General features: G+C 34.5%; 1 non-coding gene across 1 annotated transcript; it reads left to right on the plus strand.

The window, feature by feature from the left end:
- Positions 1-15,180: 15,180 nt before the first annotated feature.
- LOC138388795 (U6 spliceosomal RNA) lies at positions 15,181-15,287 on the plus strand. Its single transcript, XR_011234282.1, has one exon. It is a non-coding gene; the product is annotated as a U6 spliceosomal RNA (small nuclear RNA).
- Positions 15,288-15,494: the final 207 nt, after the last annotated feature.

Consider the following 15,494-nt stretch of genomic DNA (forward strand, 5'->3'; position numbering starts at 1 on the left):
GTGATTCTGAGGTAGGCTAAAGTTTGAAAAGCACTTAATGCTATTGGTTTCCAAATGTAGCTGCACATTGGAATGACCTGGGAAGCTTAGAAAAAGAAAATACCCACCCTAGAGATTTCGATTTGATTGGGCCAGACTCTGACCAGGACATCGGGAATTGTTAAAAGTTTCCCCAGGAGATTTCCACATGTGCCCAGCTGGAAACCAACAGTAGACTGTTGGTTCTGGCTGAGGAGTCTGAGTGGATAGTGTCGAAACTCACCAATTCGGAAAGGAGACAGGTTTAAGAGAAATGGCAGGTTTACGCCGTTTTCCCAGGCTCACTGTTCCCTGTTGAATCCCCAGACAAGCACACTAGACCTTTATTTAACCAGATTTTCTATAGTTTAGTAAAAGCAAACAGACAAAGAAATTAGAAGTATCAAAACATGAGCACAGACCTACCAAGTAGTACAGTTAGGCTTTGAACCTAGGTAGTCTGGTCCCCAGGAAGCCTGTGTGCTTAACCCCTACTTTAAGAATGTGGACTAAATGAGAAAAGAACATTAATGAATTCCACTTTTAGTAATAAAAGGAGACAGGAGAGTAAGAGGACATTAAAGCCTCTGGAGATCAGCTTTAAAAAGATTCAGAGAATAAAAAGAGAAGAACTTTTAAAGATTTGATGCCTTTACTTAGGCAATTTACTTAACTTCTCTGTGCCTCAGTTTCCTCATCTTTAAGGGAGAATAACAATAGAACCTACCTCTTAGGTTGGTCTGAAGATTAAATGAGTTAATAATTGTAAAGTTCTTGAAACAGTGTCTGGCAGATAGATGGTATATGTCATCTAAGTGTTTATGAAATAAAAATTTTACAAAGTGGTACAGAATATCTGGTGTGAGCCAAGAGGCCAGTCAAGGGCTTGCCAGTGTGGAGGAGATAATCTGCATCAAGTGAGCCTCACTTGTGCCTCCAGGGGACACATACAACATTCTACCCCTTGCAGGGAGACTGCCACGTTCCTGAAGACATGCGCTTGGCTTACTCCTTTGCATTCTCACTTTCTAGCACAATATTTGACCCATGGTAACTGTTCGATAAATGTTTGTTGAATAAACTAATGGTGAATTACTCATTTCATTCACTGGGTTTTACTGTACAGAGAAAACAGTATTTCACATGGTATCTTCCCAGAGGCAAACAAACAGTTTGGGGATGGGGATTTAAGCCTAAGCACCCCCAGGTGGAGGCAGAAGATAAACAGGACAACACTACACATCTTAGCTCATTTAGAACTAGCCAGAAAATCAGGCGGATCGGAGCCTGCAGAAGCATCTGTCAGAGATGCTGAGGGAGGCAGGCAGGGAAATAACATTGAGACTGACACTAGCACTGGAGGGGGGCTGGAAGGGAGAGACCTGAAGCACCACAAAGTCATTACTGAAGCACTTTCCATCAGCCTAGCAGAAAAGTAGGGAAACCTCATATTCTCATAAAAAGCATTATTTAAGGCTAGATGGACTTGGAATTGGGGCCAGCTCTGCCATTAGCTAGCTCCTGACCTTGTGTGAGTCACCTGGCCTCTTTGAGCCTCCGTTTCCTCCTCTCCAAAATAATACATTGACTAATAACCCAAAAGATTCTTTGCAGCTCTGCAGTTCTTTGATTCTAACGGCAGACTGAGAATTTAAGCTCTTTCAAGGACAAATAAAATACTTTATTTTTAATTTATTGAGCTATTGCAGGAACTCTATTTCTCATTTTGTGTGCAATGATGTCTACTTTTTAAATTCAGTCTGCATTTTAGGCTTTTATTTACAATGATAGGAACTGATACCCAGTTTATAATAATTACAAAAAAAATACAGCTTAATGCACTAGATCAGTTTATTTATAACTTTGACCCACCCATCACAATTCTGTAATAGTAAAATAGTATGAAAATCCTAAAATTCTCTAAAAAGTCTTTGTAAAAACTAGTCTGAATATAACATCTATTTAGTTCTTGAACAATTTGTTAGTAAAAACTTAAAAGATTGCACCCATCATCTGGGTTATGGTTACTCTCTAGACTTAAAAATAACAAATAAAAACAAAAATCTCAACTATAAACTCTGAGGTGGGTAGATGAAAAGTCACAATCCTATGACTTTTATGTTTAGATGCAAATTGCACATAACACATTTTGGAATTTGTGTCAAACTTGAGTTTAAATGATGAAAACTGTTCATCTATTTGTACTTGATTCACAAAGTCTCAGAGCCTCTTGGTAATCAGTCTAATTCTTTGCAAAAAAAAGACATCAAGTTATTTGAAATTTTTACTACAAACCTACTATGCCCCTGATATGCTATCTCTGATTATTCTTAAATTAAATCTTTGTTGGCAGAAAAGTTCACCATACAAGGGCTCTTGATAGCTTCAGAGAAACACTTTATTAGATTCCTAAGCACTGAAGTCATACCTCCAAAGAACAGGCAAACCTCCAGAGTCTCCTTCAAAGATTACTCACAGCCCTGCTACTACTAGGGCCATAAAAGGCACAGCTTCAGCAACAGAGTTAAGACAGAAACCATTTCTTTATTGTGCTACCTCCACAAGGAATATTTTCCATATTATTAAGATCTCCAATGTGCTGTAAAATATCATGTATCTGTCAACGTCAAACTTTGATAAACACTCTGAACATGAAATTAGTTCCCAGATACCGAAAGTCAGTTCTTTCTTTGACATATAGTTGGGGCTTATCATTCCCAACGTTAACATTCATCAGGTTGAACATTTCTAAGCAGTGTAGAAGGTTCATGCTATGTGTTAATTTATCAATGGTTTTGCCCAATTTTTACATGTAAGCAAGACATTTAGCCAACAAGTGAATCTAGCTAAACACATGGGATCTTAAATTCTCCACAAGTTTTGTTGCTATGTGCTTGCAATTCTCATAAAATCATAAAAATGTTCTTCGTTAAATATGGCTTCTGAAAGACAGTCAAAATGCTTATGACGGCGATTAAAATGCAGAGGATTATAAGATTTCCAAAAAGAAATAGGTCCTGACTAGAAAAAATTTCTATGGGGGAAATTATATGCTATATGAAATTATTGCATTGTACATACTGAAAATTGTGGAATACAGCTATTGAAAATATTAGAAGTCTATTTTCATATACAAAAGCCAAATGATAATAAATGCTATGTATTTGTTAAATCAACTATACTGTAGTAAGAGTAAACAAGATCACAATGTAAGTGAAATTGCTTAGTGAACTGTAAATCACTTTACAAATATAAAAAAAATGTTAAGGGCTATGTAGACAAAAATACTAAGGTACATCAACATTTAAAAGTGTAATAAAAGATAAAGAGAGCATTTATGTAATCCTTCTGAGGAAACAAAAAGTTCTAATTTTATTTTGCCTCTATGCCATTGAAGCTTCTACAGGTTTCCAAAAGGGAATTCTGTATTTGGAAGAACTATAATATGTGAGAAACAAAAGAGGGACTGGGGGCGTGGAGAGAGAGAATATGAATATCTAAACCAAAGAACTAGACATGCATCTTTAATTATGGATGAGTGGAATATAGAAAGAGCATTTGATAGTCCTACATCATGCTTGTTGTCTTTTAAATAAACTGATAGGAATTGGACATTGGTTACTGACTATGTCAACAGTAGAGTAAAACTCTTCTGGAGATATGTTTAAGAGAGACAAGTGTGTTTTGTTGGTTTTATTAATCAAATATTAACTATCCTGCAATTTTATCACTTTAATGTGTCCCAGAATTGTGTAGAATAAATTTAAGTGTAGTGATAACTTCAACATCTTATTATCAATAGCCTATATTTTTATTTATTTTTTCTACAAATTTGGGGGTACATGAGAAATTTTGTGAAATGCATATAATGGGTATTAATCAAGTCAGGGTATTTGTCACTAATACTAACCTTCAGCTGGAATCATGTATTATTACCTCTGAAACTCCCCAGGCCAATGGGAGCCCAGGTGTTCTTTTGACACGTCCAATACTAGAGAATCTCATTAGTTTAGCAGATTTTCATTTGAATTTCAACCAGTTGTGGTGTTTTTTAAAATTCATATTCACTTTAAACCTCTTTCTAATTTCCACAACTTAGTCCTAATTTCCCGATTTTGGAGAATTAAGGACTGAATCTAATCCTACTTCTATATAAAGACCCCATAAATGTTCAGAGATAACTCTCATAAGTAAAGCACTTGAAGGAGACTCAGGCAGGTAATAATCACTCAATAAATGCAAGCTATTATTATTATTTTTATCATTGAAACTCTATTTTTTTTCCTTTTTTGGACTTTCTATAACCAGTTTTTTCAAGATTGCTTTATTTAAAATGTTTCAAAGATCTCTCTCTACTTCACCTTGAAGCCACATTCAGGACACTCAAATTCTTTTCAGAGAGGCAACAAGATGCTATGACTCAGTCTTCATCTTTATTTTTTCACTTTTTTTTTTAACAAAGGCAGCTTAATTTAACACAAAAAATAAATATATATTAATTGCCTACTCTATGCATGACACTATACAATCTGAAGTCTTCTTCCTAGGTGGCTCTCAGAGCAAAGAAAATTTTCATGAAGGTTTCCCTTTGCTCTTTCACAATCATTATTTGTAGAATTTTTATCTATTACTACTATACTTTAAAATATACTTTCATGCTTAGTATTAATCAGATCTCTTAGCAACTGATACTATTTATTGGCTTTAAGAAGACTTGACTATAATACTTATATTGTTAGATTTTAAATATTTATAAAACAAAAGTGCTTATTTTTTTGTAGGACAAATCCCATTACAACCAAAAGCTATTAAATGTTTTTCTTTCAGGGTTCATTTTAGAATCCTCTAGCAAGATCCTAAGAATCTTCAGGACAATAAAATTATAATATAAAGAGAGAATTGGAGGAGTCCTGTGAAGTATTGTAAACAATTTTTATTATAGAACATGACTAGTTCAGGTCACAATCTAGGCTCTTTGCTTTGACTTGAGATAAATAAATTAATAAGTTCAAGATGTTTAACTTGGGCTTAATTATTATTATTATCTTCAAATTGTACTTTAAGATATTTATTAAAGCAACTTCTAATCAAAGATAGCAAAAAAATATTTCTATTCCACTCTTCTCTACAAAATCAGCTATCCCTTCCTCCAAAAAGAGTGTGGAAAATAGAGAAGAAAACACCGTCTTGTAGGACACTCTCTAGTGCAGTGAGTTTTGTACTGAAAGCAGTGGGAGGATGGCAAGAGCAAACATGTCTCTGCAGTTGTCCAGAAGCAGAGTTATCCAAAACTCAGTGCCAAATGCTGTATCACAGAGAATATATCTTCTTTTCAAGTGCTCATGGATCTTTTATAAAAACTAACCAAATGTTAAACTATCAAGAAAACCTAAATTCATTCCAAAATTCAATATGTATCACTTTCTCTCATCCAATATAATAAAATGAGAAATTATATTAAAAAATATGAAAAATTCTCCCACCTGGAAATGAAAATGAAAACTTTCTCAAATAACTTTGGGTCTAAGTGAAAAACAGTCCAAATTGCATATAATTTTTAAAATGATGATGAAAATAATATGACACTCCCACTTTCTCCTTCATCTACCTCTTTCTGTGTTGCTTATTCTGTGCAAATCTAGTGCATGTTTTAAGAGGCATCTACAGAGACTCTGGTGTCCACCATAACCAGGGAAAAGCCAAGGGAAAAATCAAAGCCAAAATCAGAAAGTTATCCATTTTCAAGCAGCAAGCAATATTGTGAGTGGCAGGGTATGTCATTGAGACCAGAATAAGATTCAAATTTGATAGTCAGCTTTTCAATGAAATCAATACATCTACACTGTTGGAAATGAAAGAGCAATATTTATTTGAGCTCAAAAGAGAAGATACTACTTTACCCAAGAACTATTTTTCCATAAGCAATAACATATTCACAATTGAAAAATACTACCTGGTTTTAGAACATTCAGGTTAACATTTCTGTTCTCATTCCAAATCACAACCCAAGGGATTCAGCTACAATAGAGTTCAGCTAAAATAAATAGCCTCAAATATTCACATTACTAAACAAGAAGAAATAGGATTAATTAAATACACAATCCAAGAAGTAAGAAAATAAAAACAAATTTATTTTTCAATACAATGAGTTAAAAAGAAGATAAACTGTATTGGTAAAAAAAAAAAATCCAGAAGCTAGTACTTTGAAGAAAGCAATAAAATAGACTATCCATCACAATCTAATCCACAAATGCCAAAACACAAACATTCAGAAAGAAAATTTAGAAGAGAGAAATATGCAAGAAACAGAAAAAATGTAAGAATTGTTAGAGAATGATTTGCTCAACTCTATGCAAATATATTTGAAAACTCAGATAAAACGAATGATTTTTCCTTTTTTCCCTTTATTTATATACCTTGTTCCTATTTCCCTTACCCCTCAGGCATCCAATTTATTGTGTTTAATATTTACATTTTTGTTTGTATATGTCCTTACAAAATGTGAGTTAATGTTTTATTCACGTGTATTTCTAACATATGTATATAGAATTGCACCAAACATTTCTTTCCTGTTTCTTTTTTCTTTTTTTTTTTTAAATTTCAATAGATTTAGGCGGTACAAGTGTTATTTGTTACATAGGTGAATTCTATCATATTGAAGTCTGGACTTTTAGTACAGCAGTCCCCAAACTTTTTTGCACCAAGGACTGGTTTCATGGAAGACAATTTTTCCACGGAAAGGGGTAAGGGTTGGGGACTACAGTTTTAGTGTACCCGATAGGTAGATTTTTATCCCTCTGCACTCTCCCCCTTTCTTAGTTTTCAATGTCCATTACACAATTTTATGGCTAACGTATGCCCCTCATTTAGCTCCCACTTATAAGTGAGAACATATGGTATTTGTTTTTCTATTCCTGAGATACTTCACTTAGGATAATAGTCTCCAGTTCCATCCAAGTTGCTGCAAAAGACATTATTTCATTCCTTTTTGTAGCTGAGTAGTATCCAACAGAGAGTGTGTGTGTGTGTGTGTTTACACACCACATTTTCTTAATCCACTCATGAGTTGATGGGCACCTAGGTTGGTTTCATATTTTTGCAATTGTTAATTATGCTAAAATAAACATTTGCATGCTGGTGTCTTTTTTATAAAATGATTTCTTTTCCTTTGGATTGATACCCAATAGTGGGATTGTTGGATCAAATGCTAGGCCTATTTTTAGCTCTTTGAGCAATCACCATACTGTTTTCCATAGAGGCTGTGCTTGATTACATTCCCACAAACAGTGTATAAGCATTACCTTTTCACTGCATGTACGCCAACATCTATTGTTTTTTAACTTAATAATGGCCATGCAGACAGGGGTAAGGTGGTATTTCATTGTAGTTTTGATTTGTATTTCCCTGATAATTAGTGATGTTGAGCATATTTTCACGTTTCTTGGCCATTTGTCTATTTTCTTTTGAAAAATAACAGTTAATATCTTTCACCCACTTTTTGATGGAGTTATTTGCTTTTTTCTTGCTGATTTAATTCTTTTTTTTTTTTTTTTTTTTTTTTGAGACAGAGTCTCACTCTGTTGCCCAGGCTAGAGTGAGTGCCGTGGTGTCAGTCTAGCTCACAGCAACCTCAAACTCCTAAGCTCAAGCGATCCTCCTGTCTCAGCCTCCCGAGTAGCTGGGACTACAGGCATGCACCACCATGCCCGGCTAATTTTTTCTATATATATTTTTAGCTGTCCATATAATTTCTTTCTATTTTTAGTAGAGATGGGGTCTCGCTCTTGCTCAGGCTGGTCTTGAACTCCTGAGCTCAAACGATCCGCCCACCTCGGCCTCCCAGAGTGCTAGGATTACAGGCGTGAGCCACCACGCCCGGCCTGATTTAATTCTTTGTAGATTCTGGATATAGTCCTTTCTCAGATGCATAGTTTATGAACATTTTCTCCCATTCTGTAGGTTGCCTATTTACTCTATTTATTTACATTGCTCTGCAGAAACTTTCTAGTTTAATTAAGTCCCATTTATTTATTTTTATTATTGTTGTATTTGCTTTTGGAGTCATAGTCATACATTCTTTGCCTAGGCCAATGTCTGGAGGAGTTTTTCCTGTGTTTTCTTCTAGAATTTTTATGGTTTCAGGTCTTACATTTAAATCTTTAATCCATCTTGAATTAATTTTTGCATATGGTGAGAGATAGGGATCCAGTTTTATTTTTCTGCATGTGGCTACTCAATTTTCCCAGGACCATTTATTGATTAGAGTGTCCTTTCCCCAGTGTATGTTTCTGTCTACTTTGTCAAAAATCAGTTGGTTGTAGAGCTATATGGCTTTATTCCTGAGTTCTCTATTTTGTTACGTTGGTCTGTCAGTGTGTTTTTTTAAATTTTTCTTTTCAAGATGAAGATTTCTAAGATACATCATATTGTTTGTGTACAACTCACCAGTGCTTTTCATTCAGACATATCATCCATCACATTTTACTTATCTTCTCTTTCAGTTATGGGCACCCAGGTTGCCTCTAGCTCACCACCCACACAACTAAGGCTATAATGAACATCCTGTTACATTTCCACCTATTAATTTGCATAAACACTTCATATACCTACCAGGTTATAGACATAGAATTAAGGAATTAATTTCCCTAAGGAATGCTTTCCCAGAATGGTTGCACCACTCTATACTCCCACCAGCAATGCAAAAATATTCCTATGTTTTCAGAGCCCTGTCAAATCTTGGCATTATTTAGCTTTCTTATTTGTGTTAGCCTAATGAGTGTAAAATGATATCTCATCATTGTTTTAACTTGAATTTCTCTATTTTTAATATCTCTTCATATATTTCTTAGCTTTTAGTGTATCCTCTTTGGTAAGTTTCCTGTTCATATCCTTTGCCTATTTTTTCATTGGGATGGTTGTCCTCCAAGTATTGATTTGGAATTATTCCTTTTTAATAGATACTAATTATTATTTGTTTTGCTTTGGTTCTAGCAATTACAAAAATATTCTCTTTTTGTTATATCTCTGTAAACCTTGGCCATGCTATTTGTCTTTTGAGCAGAAATTCTTAATTTTGGTATAAAAAGCCTCATCAACATTTTTGCCTTACAGCTTATGTTTTAAGTTTTAATCAATAAGAACTTCACTGCCCCACATTACAAAAAACTTACACTTTTCCTTTTTATATTTAGGTCTTTAATCCATAGAAATCACTCCTATTTGTGGTACAAGGTTAGGATCCATTTTTATTTTTCTCCATAAAGTAAGTCAGTTTTCCCATTATCACTTACTCTACAGCCCATGCTTCATGGGGCCATGTTTGTCATATAATGATTTGTCGTATTTACACATGCCTGTCTCTGAACTCTCTGTTGTGTTGCATTGATGGATTATGTGTTCCTATACTAATATCATACTACCTTTATAATAATGGCTTTGTTATACGTATTATCACTTTTTTATAATACTGGCTTAATTCTTCGTGGACCTCTATGCTTCCAAATAAATTTTAAGTTAAGTTTATTGAATTCCTCAAGAAATTCAACTAGAATTTTGATTGAGATTGCATTAAATACATATATAATTTTAGAAAGAATTTATATCATTTTAAAACCAAGTCATTTTATCTAGAATCATGGAATATTTCTCTTTTTATCTAGATCATCTTCTATGTATTTTGACTGAAGTTTTCAGGTTTTCTCTAAGGAAGGCTTGAGTGTTTCTGGTTAAATTAATTCCTTAGATACTTCCTAATTTTTAGTGCTTCAGGAATGAAATTATGAAAATAAGTATTTTATTAGATTTTCTAGTTGATTGTTCCTGCTACTGATTTTTAGAAATTGATCTTGTACCCAACAATTGAATTCTCTTTTTAATTGTAATAATATGTCTATAGAGTCTTTGGGTTCTTAGATTTATGATCCTATCATTTCACATTATGATAATTTCCTTTTTTTACTTCTATCCCTTCCAAACTTTGTTTCTATTTTTAGCACTGACTAGTATCTCCAGTGATATATTAAATAGTAATGTCAATACTGGATATCATTGTCCTGTTCCTGTGGAGAGACAATTCTCCATGGGTCTCTCATTTTTCTGCATGTCTTGCAAGAAGAGACACTGACTGTCTTTATTCTGGATTTTCTTTTCAGCATTGTTGCATAGCAAACGGCCTTAAAAGATACAGAAACTATATCCTTCCAAAGTAAAGGGCAGGTTTGTTTATAGCCTTAGAAGAAAGAAATAGTCTCTCTCTCCAGAGTAAAGGACAGGTATACTTACTACCCATTATATACCGCAGTCATGTGTCACTTGACAGCAGGGATACCTTCTGAGATGTGCGCCTAAAATCATTAGGTGATTTTATCACTACATTGTGCTAACATCATAGAGTGTACTTTCACAAATGTACCTGGTATGGTGAAACTGATAAATAAATTATGGAATGTTCATAAACTTGAATACTATGTACCAAAGAGAAAGAATCACTATATTCAAAAACATGGATGAATTTTGTGAATATTGTGTTGAACAAATGAAGATAGACACACAAAGGGACATGCTTTATCATTCCACGGAAACCTAATATATGATTATAATTTAGAAATCAATATAGTAGTTGGGGGAGGGAGTAATAACTGAAAGGGGCACAAAGGGGTTTTGACACTCTAGTGCTGTTTATACAAGTTAGTTCACTCTATGAAAATTTACTGATTTATACGCTTATCATTATCACTTTTCTGCATTCATGGTATACAGCAATGGAATTTATAAGAAATTATTTCAATGTAAAGGAATCATCAGAAAATAATCTGTGGAACAGAAGAGAGAATCAGAAATAGACATAATTCATATGGGAAATTATTATACCTGTATATCAAAGGTGTCGTATTACATCAATTGGAAAAACATAGATTACATAAAACTACGTTGGAGCAACTGAAAAGTTACTTAGGAAATAGAAATACATCAAAATTGTTTTCTAATAGTATATGCCAAAATAAATTCAACAGGTAAAAATTGAAATGCAAAAGTGATACCAATGACAACCATGAAAAAACTGTAAGTGCTGGTGAGGATGTAGAGAAATTGAAACCCTTGTGCATTGTTGGTGGGACTATAAAATGGAAAAACAGTATGATAATTACTTTAAAAATTTAAAATAGTTCTACAATATGATCCAGTAATCTCACTTCTGGGTATATATCCAAAAGACTTGAAAGCAGATTCTCGAAGAGATAGATATCTGCATATGTGTTTCCATAGCAGCATTATTCCCAATAGCTAAGTGAAAGCAACCCAAATGTCTATCAGTAGATAAATGGATGAACAAAATGTGATGCATACATACATTGGAACATTTTTCAGCCACAAGAAAGAAGGAAATTCTGTTATGTGCTACAACATAAATGAACCTTGAGGACATTATGCTAAGTGAAATAAGCAAGTTGTAAAAAGACAAACACTGCATGTTGCATTTTTATGATTTATCTAAAATAGTGAAATTCATAAAAACATAAAGTAGAATGATAATTATCAGGGGATAAGGGGAGTGGAAAAAGAGGAGTTATTGCTTCATAGGTACAGAATTTTAGTTTTACCTGATGAAAACATTCTAGAGATCTGCATTAAAACAGTGTAACTATGTAATACTTAACTGAACTGTGCACTCAGAAAATGGTTAGAATGGCAAATTTTGTTATATATTTTTACATCAATTTTTTAAAGTAATACTATGTTAGCACTAAAAAGAAATGACTATTTTATGCTTCTGAAGTGAAGTGTTTCTTTCTTTTTTTTTTTTTTTTTTGAAACAAAGTCTCACTCTCTTGCCTGGGCTAGAGTGAGTGCCGTGGCGTCAGCCTAGCTCACAGCAACCTCAAACTCCTGGGCTTAAGCGATCCTTCTGCCTCAGCCTCCTGAGTAGCTGGGACTACAGTCAGGCACCACCATGCTCAGCTAGTTTTTTCTATATATATTTTTAGCTGTCCATATAATTTCTTTCTATTTTTAGTAGAGACGGGGTCTCGCTTTTGCTCAGGCTGGTCTCAAACTCCTGAGCTCGAGCAATCCGCCCGCCTCGGCCTCCCAGAGTGCTAGGATTACAGGCGTGAGCCCAAAGAAAACGATTAATTAATTTGCCTTAAAAGTAAAACTTTCTTTTAAAAATAAATCAGGACCTGTAATCCCAGCTACTTGTGGGAAAATAAATCAGCACCTGTAATCCCAGCTACTTGTGGGACTGAGGCAGGAGGACTCCTTGTGCCCAGGAGTTTGAGATGAGCCTGGGCAACAGAGTGAGACCTTGTGTCAAAAAAAAAAAAAAGAAAAGAAAACATAAAAATAAATAAATCAAGAAGTGTGAGTTCTCCAGGTTTGTTCTTTTCCAATATTGCATTGGCAATTTAGGGTCCCTTGAGATTCCATATGAATTTTAAGATGAATTTTTCTATTTCTACAAAAAAAACCTTGGGATTTTTAGAGGTATTGTGTTGAATCTGCAGATCACATTGGGTAGTATTTACATCTTAACAATATTAAGACTTTTAATCCATGGTCATGGGATATGTTTCCATTTATTTATATCTTCTGATGAATTTTATTTTCTAGTATTTTATTGAAGATTTTTGCATCAATATTTACAAAAGATATTTGTCTGTAGTTTTCTTTCCTTGTAGTGACTTTCTCTGGCTTTGACAGCAGAGCAATGGTGGCTTTACAGAATAAATTAAGAAATAGTCCCTGCTCTTCAAATTTTTTTTTTAAAAAACTTGAGAAGCATTGGTATTAGTTGTTCATTAAATGTTTGGTAGAATTCACCACTGAAGCCATCAGGTCTAGGGCTTTTCATTGTTGGAAATTTTTGATTACTAATTCAATGTCCTTCCTAGTTACAGGTCTATTCTGATTTTTCTGTATACTCATGATTTAGTCTTAGCAGGTTTTATGTTTCTAAAATTTGTCTCTGTGCCAAGTATAAGCCTGATGTATAAACCTAAGGTCTTCTCAGGTCTTTTCTTAGCCTGCACCTTTCTCTGGGCATGCATGGTTACTTTCTAATTTTCCCTGCATATGAAGTTGCTTTTAAATGGCTTAGTGTGTAATTTCTGGCAACCACAAAGAAGAGAGAGAGAGAGAGAGAGAGAGAGAGAGAAAGAGAGAAATGTAGGGTGGAGGCAAAGGGGGCACTGGCCCTTTAAATCTCCCTGCTGTAACTTCAGTGAGGGAGAGGGACTTGCAACAATGAGGGGAGATGCAACAATAATGGCCACATCACATTTTTGTCTGCATCTCTGTGATTGGGAGAAGCAACTAGCAATCAGAGCACAGCTCTCCAATATATGGAGAACAGGATTCTTTCTGCTCACCCTGGCTCCCCTGCAAGCTGTGTACAAGCTGCTCTAGGAACACATGGACGGGTGCCTGGCAGGAGCTGAGGGGATAAGTAGATGCTACTGTGCTGACATTGACTGAACTCAATCACAAATTATTGTCTAGTCTTCCCTTGGAAGTTGCAAGCCTTCATTAGATTCCAGAGTAACAAAATAGTTACATTAGATAGATTCTGCCAGCACAATTTTTGTCTAGCTGGGGAAACAGATTCCTGGTGCTTCTTATGCTACCATCGCCTCAGAATCCCTTAAATCAAACATTTTTTAACCTAATTGATTGACAAAATTTTTTTTTTTAACTTGCACAATGCTCAGTATTGATGAGAATGTGGTGAAAAAAGAGGCATTTTTAATATTCTTGAGTTTATGTTACTGTTATTCTTGCAACTTCTTGGTAGGTATGCAGCCAAATCTGTCAAAATTTAAAGCAACTTTGACTCACCAATTCCAATGCTAAGAATTTACCTTACATATGTACTTAAAAAAAGATACTTTGATATATGTGTGAAGATGTTCACTTGTCATTGTTTTTTAAAGAGAAACAATAGGGGAAAAAACTAACATTTTCTTCAATAAGGAACTAATTAAGTAAATTATAGTTCACCCATACAAAACAGCTATATAAAAAGAATTAAATGCTAATATGAAGTGATCTTCGAGGAAACTTTGATTCATGAAAAAACAAGGTCTTGATCTGTATGTAATTATGACTACATATGTATGTAGATTCCATTTGTGCATACACATGACTAATAGTCATAGCTTCTGCATAGTGACAGCATAGATTTCTTTTGTACTTTTGTTATTGATGTCGTTTGCCATGCCTTCACAGTTACATTTAACCCATTTACAAGTCTGACTTAATGGAATTCATCTCAAATATTTTCTGAAACAAATCAATATTAAAATATGGAATCTGTGTCTATTAATTTGTCAATATTTTTTATCCCTAACCTTGCTAGGCTAGCCATATTCATCCCAACCCCAATGCTTTAACATCAGTACCACAGTTTATCAGCCCAGATATCTTAAGTCAACTAGATATTCTCTCCGTCTCTGTCTTCTCTCTTGTCTCTCCTCTCTCTCTCTCTTTCTCTCCCCCACCCTTTTTTCATTGCATAGTATATTAATCCGAGCATCAAATGGAAAATTGGATAATGTGTACGGTGACTTTTGTGATTCTGATCTGCATCAGAAGTGGAAGGGAAGGAAGCAGAGAGATGCACTACAACTGTTTCTCCTCTTATTATCATCTATCAGAGAACCCAGAGTTTATGACAATGTAGAGTTTTACTTCAAAGAACATTGCCAGTTATGAAGATAAACATACCAGAAACTCATCATTATTTATTCTAACATCTTATGTTTTTCCTATGAGCTTTTAAAGTTCTTCAGGATAGATATTATTCTGTTTATGAAGATACAAGAACTGAGCCACAGGCAAGATTAAGTGGTTTGTTTAAGGATTCAAAGAAAGCAACAATGAGAGTTAGAAATGACATTCAGGTTGTCAGATTCCAACTTCTCCACCCCAGTGAGTAGTGAATCAATATCACTTTTCACCTCTGCAGGATTTTTATTTCTAAGACCTTACTGTGTTTTTCTTTCATACAAGATTTTTAAAGTCCTTCATAAATAAATAACATTTTCACTTCAAATACATCCAAAACCCAGGAGTATTTCTCACTACACCACCCAGAGACACTTCCCCCCTTATGGGTAGACAAAGGAATGAGGAAATGGAGAGAGGTCAATTTAATTTCCACCTGCCATGCTCACTTCAGCAGCACATATACTAAAATTGGAGTGATACAGAGAAGATTAGCATGGCCCCTGTGCAAGGATGACGCGCAAATTCATGAAGCCTTCCATATTTTAAAAAAATAATAATTTCCACCTGTCATTGAATTGCTGTACCATCTTGAACAAATGATTTTGCTTGCATGCTTTAACATCTCAGCCATAGAATTTGGGTAAAACTTCACTTCTACCCAGGGAACTAAGAGTTATGAAGGCAATTTTTATAAAGCCCGTGGAGCTCAATGATACTAAATGAAAAGAAAGAACAAGAGGCCACCTGCATCA

Source organism: Eulemur rufifrons, chromosome 7 (genome assembly GCF_041146395.1).
Source record: "Eulemur rufifrons isolate Redbay chromosome 7, OSU_ERuf_1, whole genome shotgun sequence".
NCBI lineage: Eukaryota > Metazoa > Chordata > Mammalia > Primates > Lemuridae > Eulemur > Eulemur rufifrons.